The following is a 17129-nucleotide window of genomic DNA, read 5'->3' as shown; positions in this document are numbered from 1 at the left end:
GATTGTGGGAGGATTAAACTTAAAGCCCATTATTGACGAATCCCATTAACTGACATTTCATCTTTTGATGAGACAGGAGCAAGGAATGATCCTTAAACTTGGTTAAAATGGAGAATGGGGGGTGGAGGGAGAGTATGCTTTGCCGGATCATTCCAGAATTTAATCTCACTGAGCAAACTGAAAGAGGTAGAAACTATACAGTTCAGCTCCAAGACCTCATATTATAGGAAGTAGATTCATCAGCCATCTGAAATATCAGTGCCAATCAGACTGACCACGGTATCACCTATTTTGACCTTTAGAGAGGGCATATTGGACTAAATGTTTTGATTATGTTTGTGATTTGAACATACTTTAATGCACTGATAATAAATAATAATGAGCTAACCAGGTAGAGTGCTAGGCACATTACCTGTGTTGCTTTTAATCCTCACAACACTCCTCTGATGTAGGCATCATTGCTATCCTAATTTTACAGCTGTGTAAACTGAGGCAGAGCAAAGTCTCATGCCAAAGTTTTTGCACTTAATTACAAAGTTATCATGTCAAGTGCCTGCACACATCAATAAAGAGCCTCATTCCAGGACTTACAATCAAAGTAGAAGGCAGGAGAGGAGACATAAAAATTACAGAGAAATCCTGTGATGGGGACAAGTAGAATCATGGGGAGATTGAGGAGATACAGATGCCTATATGAGTTTTTTTCTTCACAACCAAATAACCATTTCTTAAGATTAAAAAAGTGAGCCTTAACTGTCTACCTTTGTCAGGTACCTGTGCTTGGGACTCCATACTATTTTTTTTTTTTTTACATTTTTTAATGTTTATTCATTTTTGACAGAGACAGCGTGTGAGCAGGGGAAGAGCAGAGAAAGAAGGGGACACAAAATCCGAAGCAGGCTCTGGGCATCATCACAGAGCCCCCTGCAGGGCTTGAACCCACAAACCATGAGATCATGACCTGAGCCAAAGTCTAACACCTAACTGACTGAGCCACCCAGGGCTCCATACTTTCTTAAGCCCTGTCTGCTGAAATATCAGTTCATCCCCAAGATGCTCACAAGCCACGTTTTTACAGGCCTTTCTAAAAAGCTTCCTATTAATTTCTCTTATAGGCAATTTCATAATCTAGCCTTTGAATGGGCCTAAAAACCTTTTTTTCTGGTTTTTAAACTTTTGGGGGAAAAACTCTACTTTGTTCCTTTCTTTCCGTTTCACCTAACCATAACCAGATGCGTCAAGCTAACTAATTTCTTTTCCACCTTGTTATTCAGATTCTTCACATGTTTGGATATTGCTAACCTGTGTTTTTTAGTTGTTTCTTGGTTGGGCTACGTGTACTCTATTTCACTATTCCTACGAATTTATTTCCCATTATTCGTCTCTATAGTTCATCGATGATGGTGACTCCACAGAGCAAGATACAGGAATCAGATGAATTATCCCTTTGTTGTAATCTGTCCATCTGTTTTTTTCTTAGCTTCCTTGGCTACATTTATGTGGTATGTGGCCCTTTATAGAATTACTGGGCACAAAGCACAGCCTGGATTTCTGGATTCTTGGGCATTTTAGCCAATGACGACCTAAGATTCATGATATGGTTGAAGTACTTCTTAAAGCGGATAAGAGACTTTTTAGGTTAATGAAAAAGTCTGTGTGGTATGAGTGTGTGTATATATGATAAAGATGATTAAATCATGAAGAGCACAGAAGTCTTCCTAAGGGATATAAAAATGCATTCTAAATGTCACTGCTCTAAGCCCATAGATGAATTCTTTCTAAATGTATCCTATTTTGATTCAGACTTGGCAGCCTCTTCTCTCAGATGATGTAAATATGTATTAAGGTTCTGTCCAATGCAATTCCCTTCGATGGTTCAGTGTCAGTTTCTTCCCACCCCACCCCCTTTTTCTCTTTTTTGTTTTTGTAACCAACATAAGTGCTTCCAAATAATTTCTCTTGGTTTTACTTGTGAACTTTGTGTTTTGGGGGAAATATTCTGTGCACACCTATAAGCTTCTTTCTCCCTCCACTCTTGTATTCCTCCAACTTCAACCTGCCACTGAAGCCTTCCTAGAACGAAACGAGCATCTGGCACCCTCCACAATCCGTTTTCCTGATGCTCAGAGCTTCAGTGAGAGCTTGAACCAACTGCACTCACTTCAACACGTGGTATATGCCTCACTTTTACCCCTTTGGCTTTGCTTACCCAACTTCCCTCCAGCAGTCTTCCCTAACTTTTCCAGTGTTCTCTCTTCATTGTCTAAATCAGATCCAATCTCCTTTTCGAAGCTTGGTCTGATTCCAACAGCCCACACAGGTCTCCCCTTTTATGTTCATTATACTTACAAAATGTACCTCAGACTTTTCTCTTCTGTGTGTTGATTCTTGTCCTTGTCCTTTTTGATGTTTTTGTGGTCTTACCGTCAACCAAATTCTAATTCTCTAAGAGCATGAAACATAATTTATACCTCTCTGCTATTTCCCTAGCACACCTAGCACAGTGATAGGCATATATTGTATATATAATTTGTATCGATTTTTTAACTTTCTGTAAATATGTATCTACTTGTTACTCTTTCCACAGTATCCAGTTGAAAATCTAATAGAATTTTTTAAATGATTAATCTTAAAATCAAACTAAAACTACTCATCAGTCCAAATACAGTATAAACCTGCTTATATGATATAATCAAAACTGATAATTCATTGACTAATTCACTTCATTTACAGTAGGGAATAATAGAAATGACATGACATGCCTTTTAATCTTATGTTATCTAGCTTCAAATATATAATGTTTTCTATATGAATGTGCTGATTGGAGTGCCATGTTATCCTTCTTGTGAAAACCATGCTCAAATTTTATCATATTGTATTTCCACTTCTGTCTTCTTTATTTTATTTTTTGATGTTTATTTCTTTATTTTGAGAGAGAGAGAGAGAGCAGGGGAGGGACAGAGAGAGAGGGAGACAAAGAATCTCAATCGGGCTCTGCACTGCCAATGCAGAGCCCGATGTGGGGCTCAAACTCACAATCCTTGAGATCATGACTTGAACCTAAATCAAGAGTCAGATGATTAACTGACTGAGCCACCAAGGTGGCCCTCACTTCTGGTTTCTTTACAATGGGGTGAGAACCTAAAAGACACAATAAGTACAAAATCCTTCTAAAATTTTATGATTTTTCCTAGACTAGTACAATTGTGTAACCTAAACCTAATACAACAGGAATTCTTAGCAATAGATATATCTCAAATCTCTCTTTTTTTAAACATCTGTATAGCTCCTTATTGTTTACAAAGCACTTTCACAAACTTTTATTTGACCAATATTTTAAAGGTTTCAATTTAATTTTCATAGAATTAACAACTATCTGGTTTTTGTACTCATAATAATCGTTCTATACAAGAGTTCTTAAACTCTGTCAATGACAGTAATGAATATAATTGGCATAACCAGGTTTGGAAACATACCCACTGGGCTTTAGTAGGCTAACGATGAGTTGGTGCAGAATTACACAGACCTACTAGAAGTTAATCCACCTGTCACCAGCATTCAGCAGGCCTTGACCCTTGCTCCATAGATTTCACAAAGCAATTGTGAAGATTAGCTATGAAGATATGTTTGAGAGCTTTATGATTATGTATTATTTAAATTGTCATTTTAGACATTCATGTTCACCTCCAGAGAGTTGCAGCACACAATAAATGCTCAGTAAATATTAGCCATTCATATATATCATGAGAAAATTAAATCATTTTAGATGTTTTAAGTCCATAAAGATTTTTGTAGACTGTAGACTGTTGGGCTTATAATCCACATTTTTAGAATAAGAAGGACCATAACCAAAGAGCATAAAGACACAGTTCAATCCAATGGCAAGTGTCCTTAGAAGAGGAAGACAGAGGTAGATTTGAGACAGACATCAGTGAAGCCACATAGAAAAGAAGGAGGCAGTGTGACCCCAGAGGCAAAGGTTGGAGTGATAAAATCACAAGTCAAGGAATGCCAACAGCCACCAGAAGTGGAAAGAGGGAGACATGATCCTTGTGTAGAGCTTTTAGAGGGAGTATGGACTTGTCAACACCATGATTTCAGATTTCCATGGTTCCAGAACTAATTTCTGTTGTTTTAAGCTACCAGTTTTGTGGCAACTTACTACAACAACCACAGAAAACTAATATACATGCCATAAATAAATCTAGTAGGTATCTGCCAGCTAATCCCTGTACTGGGAACAACCCAAGATTAACTAGGTTCGTAGGTCTTCAGTAGGCAAAGATTTCCAAAATAACAGTGTTTGAGCAATTCAATAATTTTATAGGTCTGATTGTACTCACCATGACCTATTGTTTTACTCATAGATAATTATGGGGAAAAGGTAAGATATATTCATATAAAAGAGCAAAAAAAAAAAAGTACAACAGTTGGTTACAAATCCAGTATTTTTCATTTCCATAGGAATTGCTTTCTTGGGCCTTTACGAGGAAACATAGTGCTAAATTCCTTCAGGGAAGATTTTAACATTGCTATTTGGTCTTTAAGAACTCCTAAAACTAAATTTGAAGATATGAGATCTGAGTGTTGATAAAGGAATTGGTAATGCTAATGGAGCACCATGGGGATGTTAACAGAAAGACTTATTATCCACAAAGTATTAGTAAATTGTTTTATAAGTACTGTGTACCCATACATATACTCTCATTAAAACAATGTTAATTGGATTTTGAATTGAGAGTGAAGATTGATGCCATGGGCAATTAAATGAAAAAATAAAGGCTATTGTATCTGGTATCAGAAATCTGTATTAAATTGGAGGGAAAGTTGCCTTTAATTTTATTCAGCTTAAATAAAACACTTGGAACATGTTGAATATTTAAAAATATTGTGTAAAATTAGAATTAGTGTACATTTTCAATCCTTATGTTATTTTCGGTAGGTTTTCTTATTTTCCCTACGACAAAGGTTTTATTATTTTCCCTAACCGTAAGCATCATCTTGTGCAATTATGTTATAAATGCAGCTATATCCTGTGAGCTCTGGTACTCAGAGTCAGGGAGTCCAGTTGTGAGACTCAAGTTCTAGAGATACTGTTCATTTTTTGGAAGATCACCCAAGTCAGGATTAAGAGAATCAGTCAAGGAGTGAGGGATATCCAGTTTGTGATGCAAATGGAGATATAAATAAGAAATGTGGAAAACTATGAAAAGCCTCTACAAGAGACTGAATTACCCACACCATATTAGTATATTTGAAATTAGACCTTCTCATGTAGCATATTGAGGCACTGTTATCTTACTCTGCTGCTGATTCACAAGAGGTTCAGGAAAAAGCTGGCTGCAGCTGTTTATGCGTTGTGATATTTTGTTGGTACAGTGGCATCCAATTCTGACGACAGTTGAGCTGGAATTTTTACTGAACATCTCTTCTGTGGCAGAGGAAAGGCTAAATGCAGGAATTTCTCTAGGACCAACCAAAGGAGCCTTCTTTACTGAGAGTGCAAAGGAACTTAGTTGCAGGGGTCTTTTATCTCTGAAGTAAACCCATTTAAGAAAACAAAGCTGTAAAAACTCGAGACAGAGAGGAAGATAGTGTGCCCAACATTGATCATAGTGTACTTGAAGGCACGGTGACTTAGGAGTATCTCTGGTGAACCTGACCCCTGTCCTGATGATTTTGGTAGAGATTACTCTGCAATTCCTTTAACCTTGATCTCCTGGTCTACAGAGAGAGGTGTTAGTTAATGTGCTCAAATGGAGACACACACAGGAGACCCAACTCCTGTTCCTCCCCATCTAAAAGGGTGAGGAATTTGCAGTGAGTGCTTCCTGGGGTTTTCAAAGATGATCCATGTTAACTCTCTCCCCTGTGCTTTTATCCCAATTGGTCAGAGTCACCTGAATCTCTATCCTGCATTAGAGAGAGAAAAGTTAAAGAAGCAACCTAATTATAGTAAGAGACTCAAAAAAATTAATTTACTTAATTCAGAATGGTTGTGGTAGGCATATTAATAGTCCCCCAAGATGTCCATGTCCTAATTCCCGAAATCTGTGAATGTGTTACTTCACACGGCAAAAGGGAAATATGGCTGCAGATGGGATTAAGATGGCTAATGAGCTGACCCTGAGATGGGGGGATTATTCTGGGTTTCTGGCCCAGTGTAATCACAAGTGTCATTAAAGTAGAAGAGAGAGGCAAGAGAGAAAGTCAGATTGATACAATGTAAGAAGGACTTAGTGTGCCATTGTTGGCTTTGAAGATGGAGGAAGGGAGCCACAAGACAAGGAACACAAGAGCCTCTACAAGGTAGAAAAGGCAAAGAAATGGATTCCCCTCCAAAAAGGAATGTAGTCTGCCAGACACTTTGATTTTAGCCCAGTGAGACCCATGTCAGACTTCTGCTCTACAGAACTGCAAGACAAGTTTGCATTATTTAAGGCAGTAAGTTTAAATTAATTTGCTATGGCAACAGTAGAAAATTAATACAGTGAGAATTCAAGAACAAACATGAAATCAGAATCCAAGGATCCATAGTTAATTAATTTATATTTCAAAATCCAAAGGTATGGTCACATTTATGGGGTAGCAGTCAAGACAAGAAGAGGGCATTAATATTGCAACATAACATAGACACTTTGGTTTTGAAATAACAGTGGCTTATTCCTGTTTCTAAGAAAGGAATTTTAAGCACAAATGAGAGTACCAACCAGTGACCCAGTTCCACAGGTGGGGGAAAGCCAAACTCTATACTTGGTTCATCTGGTGTGAGCACAATTAGATGGTCACCAAGAAGGCGAGCCCAGAGCCATATCATAATCAGGTTCTTTATGTATGTCACAAGGTTGATAATCCAACAATAATTGCTTTTACTTACTAACTACGTGTATGGATATTCTTATCCTTAAAACAAAGGGGTTTGCAGACCATACAGATGGTATCTCATGGAATAGTTTATCCTCCTAACTTGGATTCCCCACACCGATATTGAAACTATTACACTGGATTATATTAATAGCTTTAAAATAGTCTGTATAACTTCACAGATGAAGCATATGTTTGAGTTGCATATTTCTGAGATTCTTTCCCTTAATCTTAAATGATTTAAGTCATCTGACTCATGGTAATCCTATTCAAAATATCAGTGATGTATTGGATGCCTTTCAGACACATATGTCCACATACACAGGCATGCACACACACAGAATAAAGAGAATAAGAAAGATTAATTGAATTTAGGATATTAGTGGCTTTATTTCCCTTTCCTGCAAAAATCTGACCTGACAGGCAGACCAGGTCGGCAAGATATTTCTGGTCCATGAGTTTATCAGAGGCCCATGCTGTGTCTTTCTTGTTTCTCCACCCTACCTTAGGGGAAAACTCTCGTCCATGTGGATTGGCATCACAACATCCACATTCTAGTCCATAGAGGAAGGAAAAAAAGTGGAGGCCATACACCCTTTTTTTGAGGATATGCAGAGAAGTGCACACATTTCCTCTACGGACATCCCATTAGCCCAACTGAGCTATCCAGCCATACCAAGCAGCAAGGGAGGCTGGGAAATATAATCTGTAGGTAGGTGGACACATGTTCGGTTTAAATTTGGAGGAGTCTATTAGTGAAGGGAAAAATGGAGAGACTGGATATTGAGGGAATAATTAACAATCTTTGTGTAGAAAGCTAGAATGATCCCTACTGGGGAAACCAGATTTATCAAGACCTTTGGCTATGTATCCCCACTTTACTGCTGCTGTAATTTGCCTGCTTTTGATCTGTTTCTGGCTGCCTGTTTACAGTCTTTTTACTTCCTTCTGTATCTATGTTTTCCCATTGTGACTTCACTTTGCTACCTTTGCCTTTGCCACCAGTTTATAGTCTTTTTTTTTTCCCCACTCTGTTCCTGTAATATCTTTTTCGGTTTCTGGTTTTCTGTCCCTGCTCTATTCTGCATGTAAGTGGTCACCTTCCTAGCCAACCAAATAATCTGGAATCCCAAATAGCCCAGGTGCTTCTCTTCCACTCAAAAATTATCTCAAACAATGGCCTGTGACACACATCCTCTTTATGCTGACAACACCCAAGAGCTTTATCCTTTGCCAAAGTGCATTAAGAACGAATGACATCAGCAGGTTTTATGTTTTAGTGCTATTGACTTTAGAATAGATAAAGCTTATGCTAAATAGTTAGTAGTCCCACTTATACAAATTGGACTGCTTTTGAGATCAAATGTATGATAGTCAATATCCAACCTCATTCACAAAAACACGTCAGACCTAATGTAGGTTTAGCAGTGATGAGGATGAACTTCTAAGGATACCATCAGCAACAATTACTTCTTCTTGATACCTTTAAGATACTTTGTTGGCATTTTGAAATGTTTGTATTTTTGTTTTGTAAAGAAGTGCTGAAAAAATGAGGTCTGATGTTAGGATCAAAGTAAAGGAATGTTTCCACGTCAATAGCTTTCTCCGTAATAATCAGCAAAAGAAGTATATAAATTCAGCTTGTAGTGGGGATATCTCAATATTCCATCAAAATGAGGGATATTTCTTTTCTGTCAAGGTGGCCAATGGCCTCAGCAGCATAAAATATCAGAGATAGAAGAACACTTAGAGATTACCCAGCATCCTTCATTCTACTGGCTGAAAGCCACATTCAATGAAGCAGAGGGAGGATTTTTAGTTGGGAAAGCCCAAACTAGAGTCAGCTATGGATGTGTAATGCAGAACACAGTATGTTAGCTTTCTAACTGACCTACATTTATAGCTACATCTCTTTTTATCTCTTCTTACTTTTTTTGCTTGCTTGTTTTTTGTTTACTAACTGAGTTGCTTTAATTTGGAAAGTGTTCAAGGAAATAAATTAATGAAATAGTCTAGTCACTTGGCTAACCAGTTCATACAAATTCCACATATCAGATGAGCATAGACCAAGTCAGAGGAAACAAAAACATATGCGTATATACAAAAGGAGAAAGAATTTTAAAATTCTTTTATGCCTTTTATGCCATTCAGTTGAACACCAGAATGTTCTTCCAAGGTCATAAAAAAAAGAATTCCAAATCTCTTTTATAAACCTAAAATAATATAGGACCGCTGACTTTTGTTCTAGCATTTATCAAACTTGCATTTGAGTCTTTAGAAGGTGACTTGGGCCTAATTCTTGAGAAGTCACTTTCTCTGAATGGAAGGGACCTAAAAACAGTATGATTTCCCAAATGAGCAAAGAATAGCAGCAAGAAGCTGGTGTTCCCCTGATAGGCAGGAAGGGGTCGTTACATGGGAATAGTGTTAGCTTTTAGGGTCCTTTGCTGGGGCAAGTGGCTGTTAGCAGCTCCGGAGCCATTATAGTCCCTGCTCTACAGGTACAGACTCACAGTGGACAGAACTCCACTTTCTGGCTTTTCTACTCCACATCCCTCTTCCCAGGAGTAGTCAGCAAGATTCATGGGTTCTGTCACCCACGGGTCGGTCACCAACTTCTTCAAGGTGGTACGCTGCTCAGGGACAGGCTTGTCTTGACTACAAGTCAATTCTGGGTTCACCAAGGCATCCGGGCAATGAACTGTAGACCAAAACGTGTGACTGCGAATTTAAATGTGAGCATCCACTGCCTCCAGTAGGAGATGGATGGTCAGGATGCCTCGTATGTAGGGTGGCGGGTGCTGCCTCCTGGAATAACAATGTGACTCTCCTCCTTGAAAATGTTCTTTCTGAGAGAAATGATATGAAGGACTATGTGGGAGTAACTTCATTCTATTAGTCAAAAATTTTACATTGAAGACCTGCCATGTCCTGGGATGATTCTAACTGTGGAAGAAACAGCAGTTAATAAAAGAAAGGAAAGCGCTACCCTGGCTGACCTTACCTTCCCCGCACTTGAACTCTCCTTGTTGGAATAGCTTGAGTGGTTTCTCTGCTAGGAGCCAACACCAGACTAATTGGAAAAAATGAATTAATTTTGCATTTTGCACCAACCATGTGATTTTACCAACTCTAAAATTTGACCAAAGGAGATCTTCATGTGTTTAAATATTCAGTTATGTGTTCCAAGAAATTTGGGGATGTGAGTGGCAGATGGCTCAGAACATTGTCATTCAGTGGGGCTTTGCTACATAGGTATGTAAGCTTGTCACCGTGAATATGGAACAAAAGCCTGCAGCCATATTAAAAAATTTAATTTTAAAAATAACTGTTTAAAATTTTAAAAGATCACACAAGTGCAAAATATTTATCTTTATTAGTAAGTTTCAAAACTGGTTCCTACATTCTAAAGGCCACTGAGACACAATGGAATGACCAGAATCCCACATTAACAGCAAGGGTGTCTCTGGTGCCCACTGCCGGGTGATGTTTTGCAGTTCATTAGAGCCCAAGCCCCATGAGGCTGGTATCTGTAGCAAAAAGCAAGGTTTCTGCTCCCCACAATGTGCCCATGCTGACTCAAAAGTCAATAACTGCCCAAATCTCTAGAAAGCCTGCTGATGGAATCAAAGCCAAAATCATTGCATGCCCTTTCCCAAGTGTGATAAAGTGCCTAGCTGTGGTTGGTTGCTTTTTGAGGAAGAAGTGTGTAGGAGGGAATGAGTAACCCCACAAAAGCTTCTTTATTGTATGCAACATATGCCACCTGGGACCTTTTCAGGGGCCGTTGTAGATGTCATGTTTAGTTCCACCAGGGGTCTTTCATTGGACTGCCGCATGCAAGGTGAGCGGGCTGCTCGTCAGCTATGATACCCAAACCATTGCAATCTGTACGCATGGGGAAGCATTTCTGTCTCCACCCACGGAGGCTTTTTTGTAGGATTCAAGTCTCCGAGTTGCACATGATGGAAGTGAGAGTACTGTGTCTTTGTTAACCCCACATGTCCTCAGCCTCTACAAGCTCTACAAGTGGGTAGTCCTACCCACTACAAGCTTCTTCTCCGGCTCCTGTCCCCACGCTGTTTCTTGCCTTACCATTCAGAACCTCCTGCATCACCTTTACACTGATGTGTCCCAGGAAATTTTCTCCAGCCGCCTGGATATCTCACATGCACATCGTACAAAACTAGTCAGATACAGAACTCATTGCCTTCACTCTCCCCCAACCCCCACCAGCCCATCCTACCTGCTTTTGCCCCTATATTTTCAACCTCAGTGAATCATTCACCATTCACTTTTCCAACCTAGAAATCTAAGTGACATCTTCTATGCTTCCTTCTCCCACATTATCACTTGGAACTCATCACCACATCCTGCTTATTCTCCTCCAATGAATTCTTAAGTCCCCCGAACTCTGAATCCCCCTCAGTTTTAGCTGGTGCTCATGTTCCCCAGAACTGTTGTTGTAACCTCCTGGCTCCTGTTCCAACCCCAGTTTTCTCCCCCTTGACCCATTCTCTTAACCACCCAAATAGAAATGTGAATCTAAACCCAATCATGTCATATAATTGTTGATACTCTTTTTTTTAAGTTTATTCATTTTTGAGAGATAGAGCATGAGCAGGGGAGGGTCAGAGAGAGAGAGAGAGAGAGAGAGAGACAGAATCCAAAGCAGGCTCCAGGCTCTGAGCTGTCAGCACAGAGCCCCACACGGAGCATCAACCTATGAACCGTGAGATCATGACCTGAGCCAAAGTCGGATGCTTAACCGACTGAGCCACCTATGTGCCCTAATTGCTGATATTCTTAAATGGAATCTCATCACCTACAAGATAAAATCCAAGTGACCTTCCAGCCCCATTTCCCACTGTTCTCCACTGTGTCCACCACCCTTTCATATTATATGACTTGAATTTCTCTGTATGTACATGTGGTCTCAAATTTTTCCTGCCTGGAGTGCCCTTTCTCTGTAATAGTCTAAAACTTGAGATAACATTTAAAAATCAGAAGTTTTTACATTTTGAAAAAGCTGAATTTTGAACTTCCCTTGAAAACTAAGATCTGGTAGCAAAAAGCCTGCTTTCTCACACACCAGCAATCAGCCACAGCCACGGATAGCTGGATCCTGTAGTCAGAACCTCCCTATTGCACACCCCTCTCAAGTCCTGCTTGTTTTACTCACCTCCAATACTTGTCTGTTCACTCTTGGCACTTGAATTTGCAACCCCTGACCTACAGAGATTCAAATGTTTATGAAGTCATTTATCAGTGAATCATGGAGCTGCCAGCATATGGAACAATTAGAACATCATGGCTTAAATAAATAATGTTGCATTCGTGAGCAAGAAATTCTGCCCTGTCGTTCTATTCCAGGCTTTGGGAGTAACAACTTTGGTGGGATAAGGTTATATCTATTTAGGTCTTGGAGGAGACACTAAAGCTGGGAAGGAAAGATCTGGTTTCAGAGTGTGAACATTAAAACTAAATGTGTTGGTGAGCAAGAAGAAGCAGTCTCAGGTTTTAACATAATTACGGTGCTACTGGGAGAACCCTGCAGCGTGAGTGTATGTGGTAAGAGCTATGTTGGAAGACTTCCTGACTGTAAGCAAGACTTTAAGAGATCTAGGAGGAGCAGTGAGGTATCAGAGACTATATATATGACATGAGATAGGAAATACTTTATTAGGAAATAGAAAGTTTCATGTGGCTACATGCAGGTGAGCCAAAAGGCAGGCCTGAAATGACAGCTCGCCATCTGTCCTCCAGGAGCCAGTTCCTCAGAACACCAGCCAAAAGGAAAATGGTAACACTTGCGTGGGCTGCTCTATTTTGTAGCATTTGTAACAACAGAACATTTGACACAGAATGAAGCCAGAGCTTTGCACAGCTGATTGAAGGGATTGAAGCCCTCGTTTCCTTGGCTTCTGTCTTCTCCATGTGTGGCTCAAAGAATCATCTTTCACTTTTCTCCACCTGGCTCCTTGTTTCCATAGAATGCCAAAATGATATTTGAAATAGCTTAATTGAGCCTTTACTTAGGCTATTGATTGATGATTATGATTATTAGGATATTAGACTGTTAGATCTAAAATAGTCAGGTAGTATCTTGTGGTGAATTGCCAAGGAAATGCTTTTAACCCCATTCCTACCCCCAAATTCATAAATTGAAGTGAATAATTAATTAATATATTCAACACATATTGTTTACAGTTTGACACAGTAGGGTTAAAAGTGTGGATTCCCTTTTTAAAATTTTTTTTTCTTTTTAACGTTTATTTATTTTTGAGAAACAGAGAGAGACAGAGCACGAGTAGGGGAGGGGCAGAGAGAGGGAGACACAAAATCGAAACCAGGCTCTGAGCTGTCAACACAGAGCCCAACGTGGGGCTTGAACCCATGAACCACAAGATCATGATCTGAGCCAGAGTCAGATGCTTAACTGACTGAGCCACTCAGGTGTCCTTAAAAGTGTGGACTTCCTTGATTCAAATCAGCTCAGCTCATCAGCTAAGGGAGCTAGAGCAAACTACCTAACCTCTCTGTGCTACGTTTTCCTTTTCAACAAAATGGGGGCTAATAACAGTGCCTTCTTTGGGTGGTGAGGATTTAAAGAGCTAATACAAATAAAGTGGCTAGCCTGTTGTCAGCTATCATCATCACTGCAGCTTTCACACATTGTGCCAGGTACTAAATATCCATTGATGAGAAAAATAGACCGGGGACCCGCTTTCCTAGAGCTTAGACTCCTTTTACCCTAAAATAAAGTATTTCATAGCTACATAGGATTCCAGTCATTCCAGGCAGCTCATTTGGGTACACAAAGAAAACTCAGGGCCCCTGATGATAACCTCCCCTTTTCACTCTGGCAAAAAGATTATATCCCTACACAAAGATATCCTCTGGCAGAAGCACAAAGTGTTGAGAGCCTGGTCAGGTGAGAGATCAGTGATTGTCTTTTAGATTCAGAGGTGCTGGTTCGACGATGATGCTGTTCATACCTGTTATAGATTTAAAGGATGACAAAAGCTGCTTGAGCATGTGTGGTAGACTGTACTAATGTTCAGGGAATTCATTTCCCTTCCCTGGGAGAGTATGGATGGCAGACTTGACCATGTGATTTGCTTTAGTCAATAAAATAGAGTGGAATGACATTTGTCACTTCTAGGCAGAGCCAGCATGCCATCAACCATACTCTTCTCCCCACCTCTGGGATTATGGAAGCACATCAAGTTCAAGCCTCCCTCAGCCTGGGTTTCTGATATATTACAACAAGCAGAACGTCCTTTGTTCATGGAGTGCACAAGTGAGAATAATTATTTTTAAAGCTACAAAATTTAAAGTGTGGGGTCCTTTGTTACTACAACATAATTTATCCTATTTTAACTGATACATCACCCCCAGGTATATCTGGTTGCTGGGATGTCCAGAAAACCCTACTGCATCAGTCTTTCACCCTCGGGACTTGATAGAGCCCAAGAGTGCACTCTTTTGTTTGTTTGATGTCTTTTGTGGCTCTTTGAGGCTTCCAGTCTTGCTGTTCCCTAGGAGAGAATGCAGAGCAGGAGAATGAGCACTAGGCCAGGAGCCAAATGCTGACATCATGATCTAGTTCCTCCACTATCTAACTTTGTGACCTTCAGCAAATTGGTTAATCAATCTGAGCCTTGATTTTATTTCCTAAAATAGGAGGAGTGATATCATAATATCTGCTCAGTGTACCACAGGTTTGTTCTTAGAAAGCACTTTATAAAGTTTGATAGCAGCGTAGAAAACCATTTTTAATTCTTAAGAACTCATGGGCAGGTCTGACCACCTTGCACCTGCGAAACTGTCAGACAGCACTGACAACTGACGGACAGACATGTCCCCAGAAGTCAAAGCTCCTTAAAAGGTTGATTTGTGAGTGAGGGGCCAGAGGCCTCAAACGATATGTCCTAACTCATAAAACACTTCTCTGTCTGAAAGTGCCATTCACAAAGAAGAGGCTTGATGACAATTTTTCTTGGTTTTCCAAAGGGCACATTTTCTTATGCCATATAATAGTATAGTCATCTTTGAAATGGAAAAAATATTATACCCAACCATCAATCCCCACAAAATTCTGATTTAAAGAGTATAAAAATAGGATCACATGACTCTTGGTCCCAGGGTTGTGAGTTTGAGCCCCATATTGGGTATAGAGATTACTTAAAGAAATACAACTTTTAAATAAATAAATAAATAAATAAATAGTAAAGAGTACATAAATAAATGTGTTTATCTGCAAGTTGTTCTCACAGATGCTTCATCATCACCCACTGTGGTTTGTAATAGCTTGAGGGTTTCTCCCAGCAGGGATGGTTAGAATGTCCTTCCCTATCATTCTTTCTCAAGTAGAGTCCTCAATCTTCCTTCTAGGAAATCTTACTTGGTAGTACAATCTGATCTAGATTCGTTCATTTATTCATTCATTCTTTTATCAGATATTTATTGAGTGACTATTATGTGCCAGTCATTGTTCTAGACACTGAGATATGGAATAGACAAGTCCCTGCCTGATGGAGTTTATGCATCTGAGAGTGGCTAATGTTCTGTGCTTCCATAGCTCCTGACACATATCTCTGTCACAGTCATTATGTATGATATTTGTAGGTTTCTACTACAAGACCTTAAAGACATGGAAAAAAAACATATCTCATTAGACTTTATATTCTCAGCCTGGTACCTATATTCTCTTGCCTGGTACCTGGAATACAGAAGTTTCTCAATAAATGTTTCTTTTAAGTGAGTACATATCAGGAATTAGCAGAGCTGGCTTTATCCCCATAAATATGGAGCATTTAGTAATACTACACTATCAACAGCTATTAATTGATTCATTTTGTGAAAATTTATAACAGAACTAATGTTGCTGTAAATGCTGCTTTGCATTTGTTGACAAACTTAGAGGAGATCAGAGTTTGAATAAATGCAGAAAACCAGCTATGTTTATCTAGCTAATAAAAATGGGTATCATGCACTTTGCACTAGTACATATATACAAGAAAGTTCTATGTACTAAAGAAATAATCCCCACGTGGTCATGGCTAAGCATGGGAATGTGGCCATGTAAACAACTTGTCTGCCTTAGTACAGCCTGTAGTTTATGAGCATTGTGCAGAGAGAAAAATGTGCAAAGGGAAAAGTCAAATGAACAGAGAGAAAAATGAAACTAAATGCATATAATTCCCCATTTGAAAGATATTTTCTTCCACTCCACCAATTCTCAAAAGAGGGCTATTTAGACCTAATCTTTGAATATGGCAGGAGTTTGCATAGCAAACTATATGTGGATTGAGAAACACATTAACTTGAAGATGACACTATTAATTCAGAGATCGAGGGACTCAAAAGACAAGAAAGAAGAGAGGTACCCAAGAGAGCAGGGTCAGATCAGAGGGCAAAGAATATGGAGACAGGAGTTGGCTTGTTGTGTGTGTGTGTGTGTGTGTGTGTGTGTGTGTGTGTGTGTGTTTTGAGAGAGAGAGACAGAGTGTGAGTGGGAGAGGGGCAGAGAGAGAAAGGGAGACACAGAATCCAAAGCAGGCTCCAGGCTCTGAGCTGTCAGCACAGAGCATGACACGGGGCTCAAACCTGAGAATTGGGAGATTGTGAGCTTAGCCAAAGTCAGACGCTTAACCAGTTGAGCCACCCAGGCACCCCAGAGTGGGCTTGTTAAAGGTATTTACATATTAAGCTGTCACCCCTTCCTCATTTCTAAGGCATGTTCTATATCTTACACTGTGACTAATTACCAAAGGAGAAGAGGCATACCTTTATATAGTCATGTATCATGGGAATATGTATTAGATACCTACTGTTTGTATCTCTGTTTATTATGTACCTGTTTTATACCAGATACAATCATAGGAGCTGGACAGACATGAACCCTGCCCTCCTGTGGCTTATGTTCTGGTGGGGGAAACAGATAATCAACAACTAAATATGTAACTAAGGTGATTATGGGTCATGAGATATACCGTGAATGTGATCTTAGAGGGCCATCCCCAAGAAGGTGTCTGGTTGTGGTGGGGATAGTGCTAGCTTAGTCAGGGCTGTAAAGGAAGACGTCCTGAGAAGCTGATGTTTGAATCAAGGTCTAAACCCCGAGAAGAAGCTTATCAGGAAAACCTTCAAGTAGAAGAATATCCTAGGCAGGGGAAAGAGCAAGGCCAAAGGCCCCGAGGCAGAAATGAGCCGGGCCTGTTCACTGAGTAGAAAGTCAGACAATACGACTAGAAGATGCT

At 39.6% G+C, this 17129-nt stretch overlaps 1 protein-coding gene across 2 annotated transcripts in view; it reads left to right on the top strand.

Moving 5' to 3' along the window:
* PTPRR (protein tyrosine phosphatase receptor type R) overlaps window positions 1-17129 on the top strand; it is a 243328-nt gene that overhangs the window by 59491 nt on the left and 166708 nt on the right. The window lies entirely within an intron of this gene.

This window comes from Felis catus, chromosome B4 (assembly GCF_018350175.1).
Source record: "Felis catus isolate Fca126 chromosome B4, F.catus_Fca126_mat1.0, whole genome shotgun sequence".
Lineage (NCBI taxonomy): Eukaryota > Metazoa > Chordata > Mammalia > Carnivora > Felidae > Felis > Felis catus.
The sequence above is the reverse complement of the archived record's forward strand: the minus strand, read 5'-3'. Positions and strand labels throughout refer to the sequence as shown.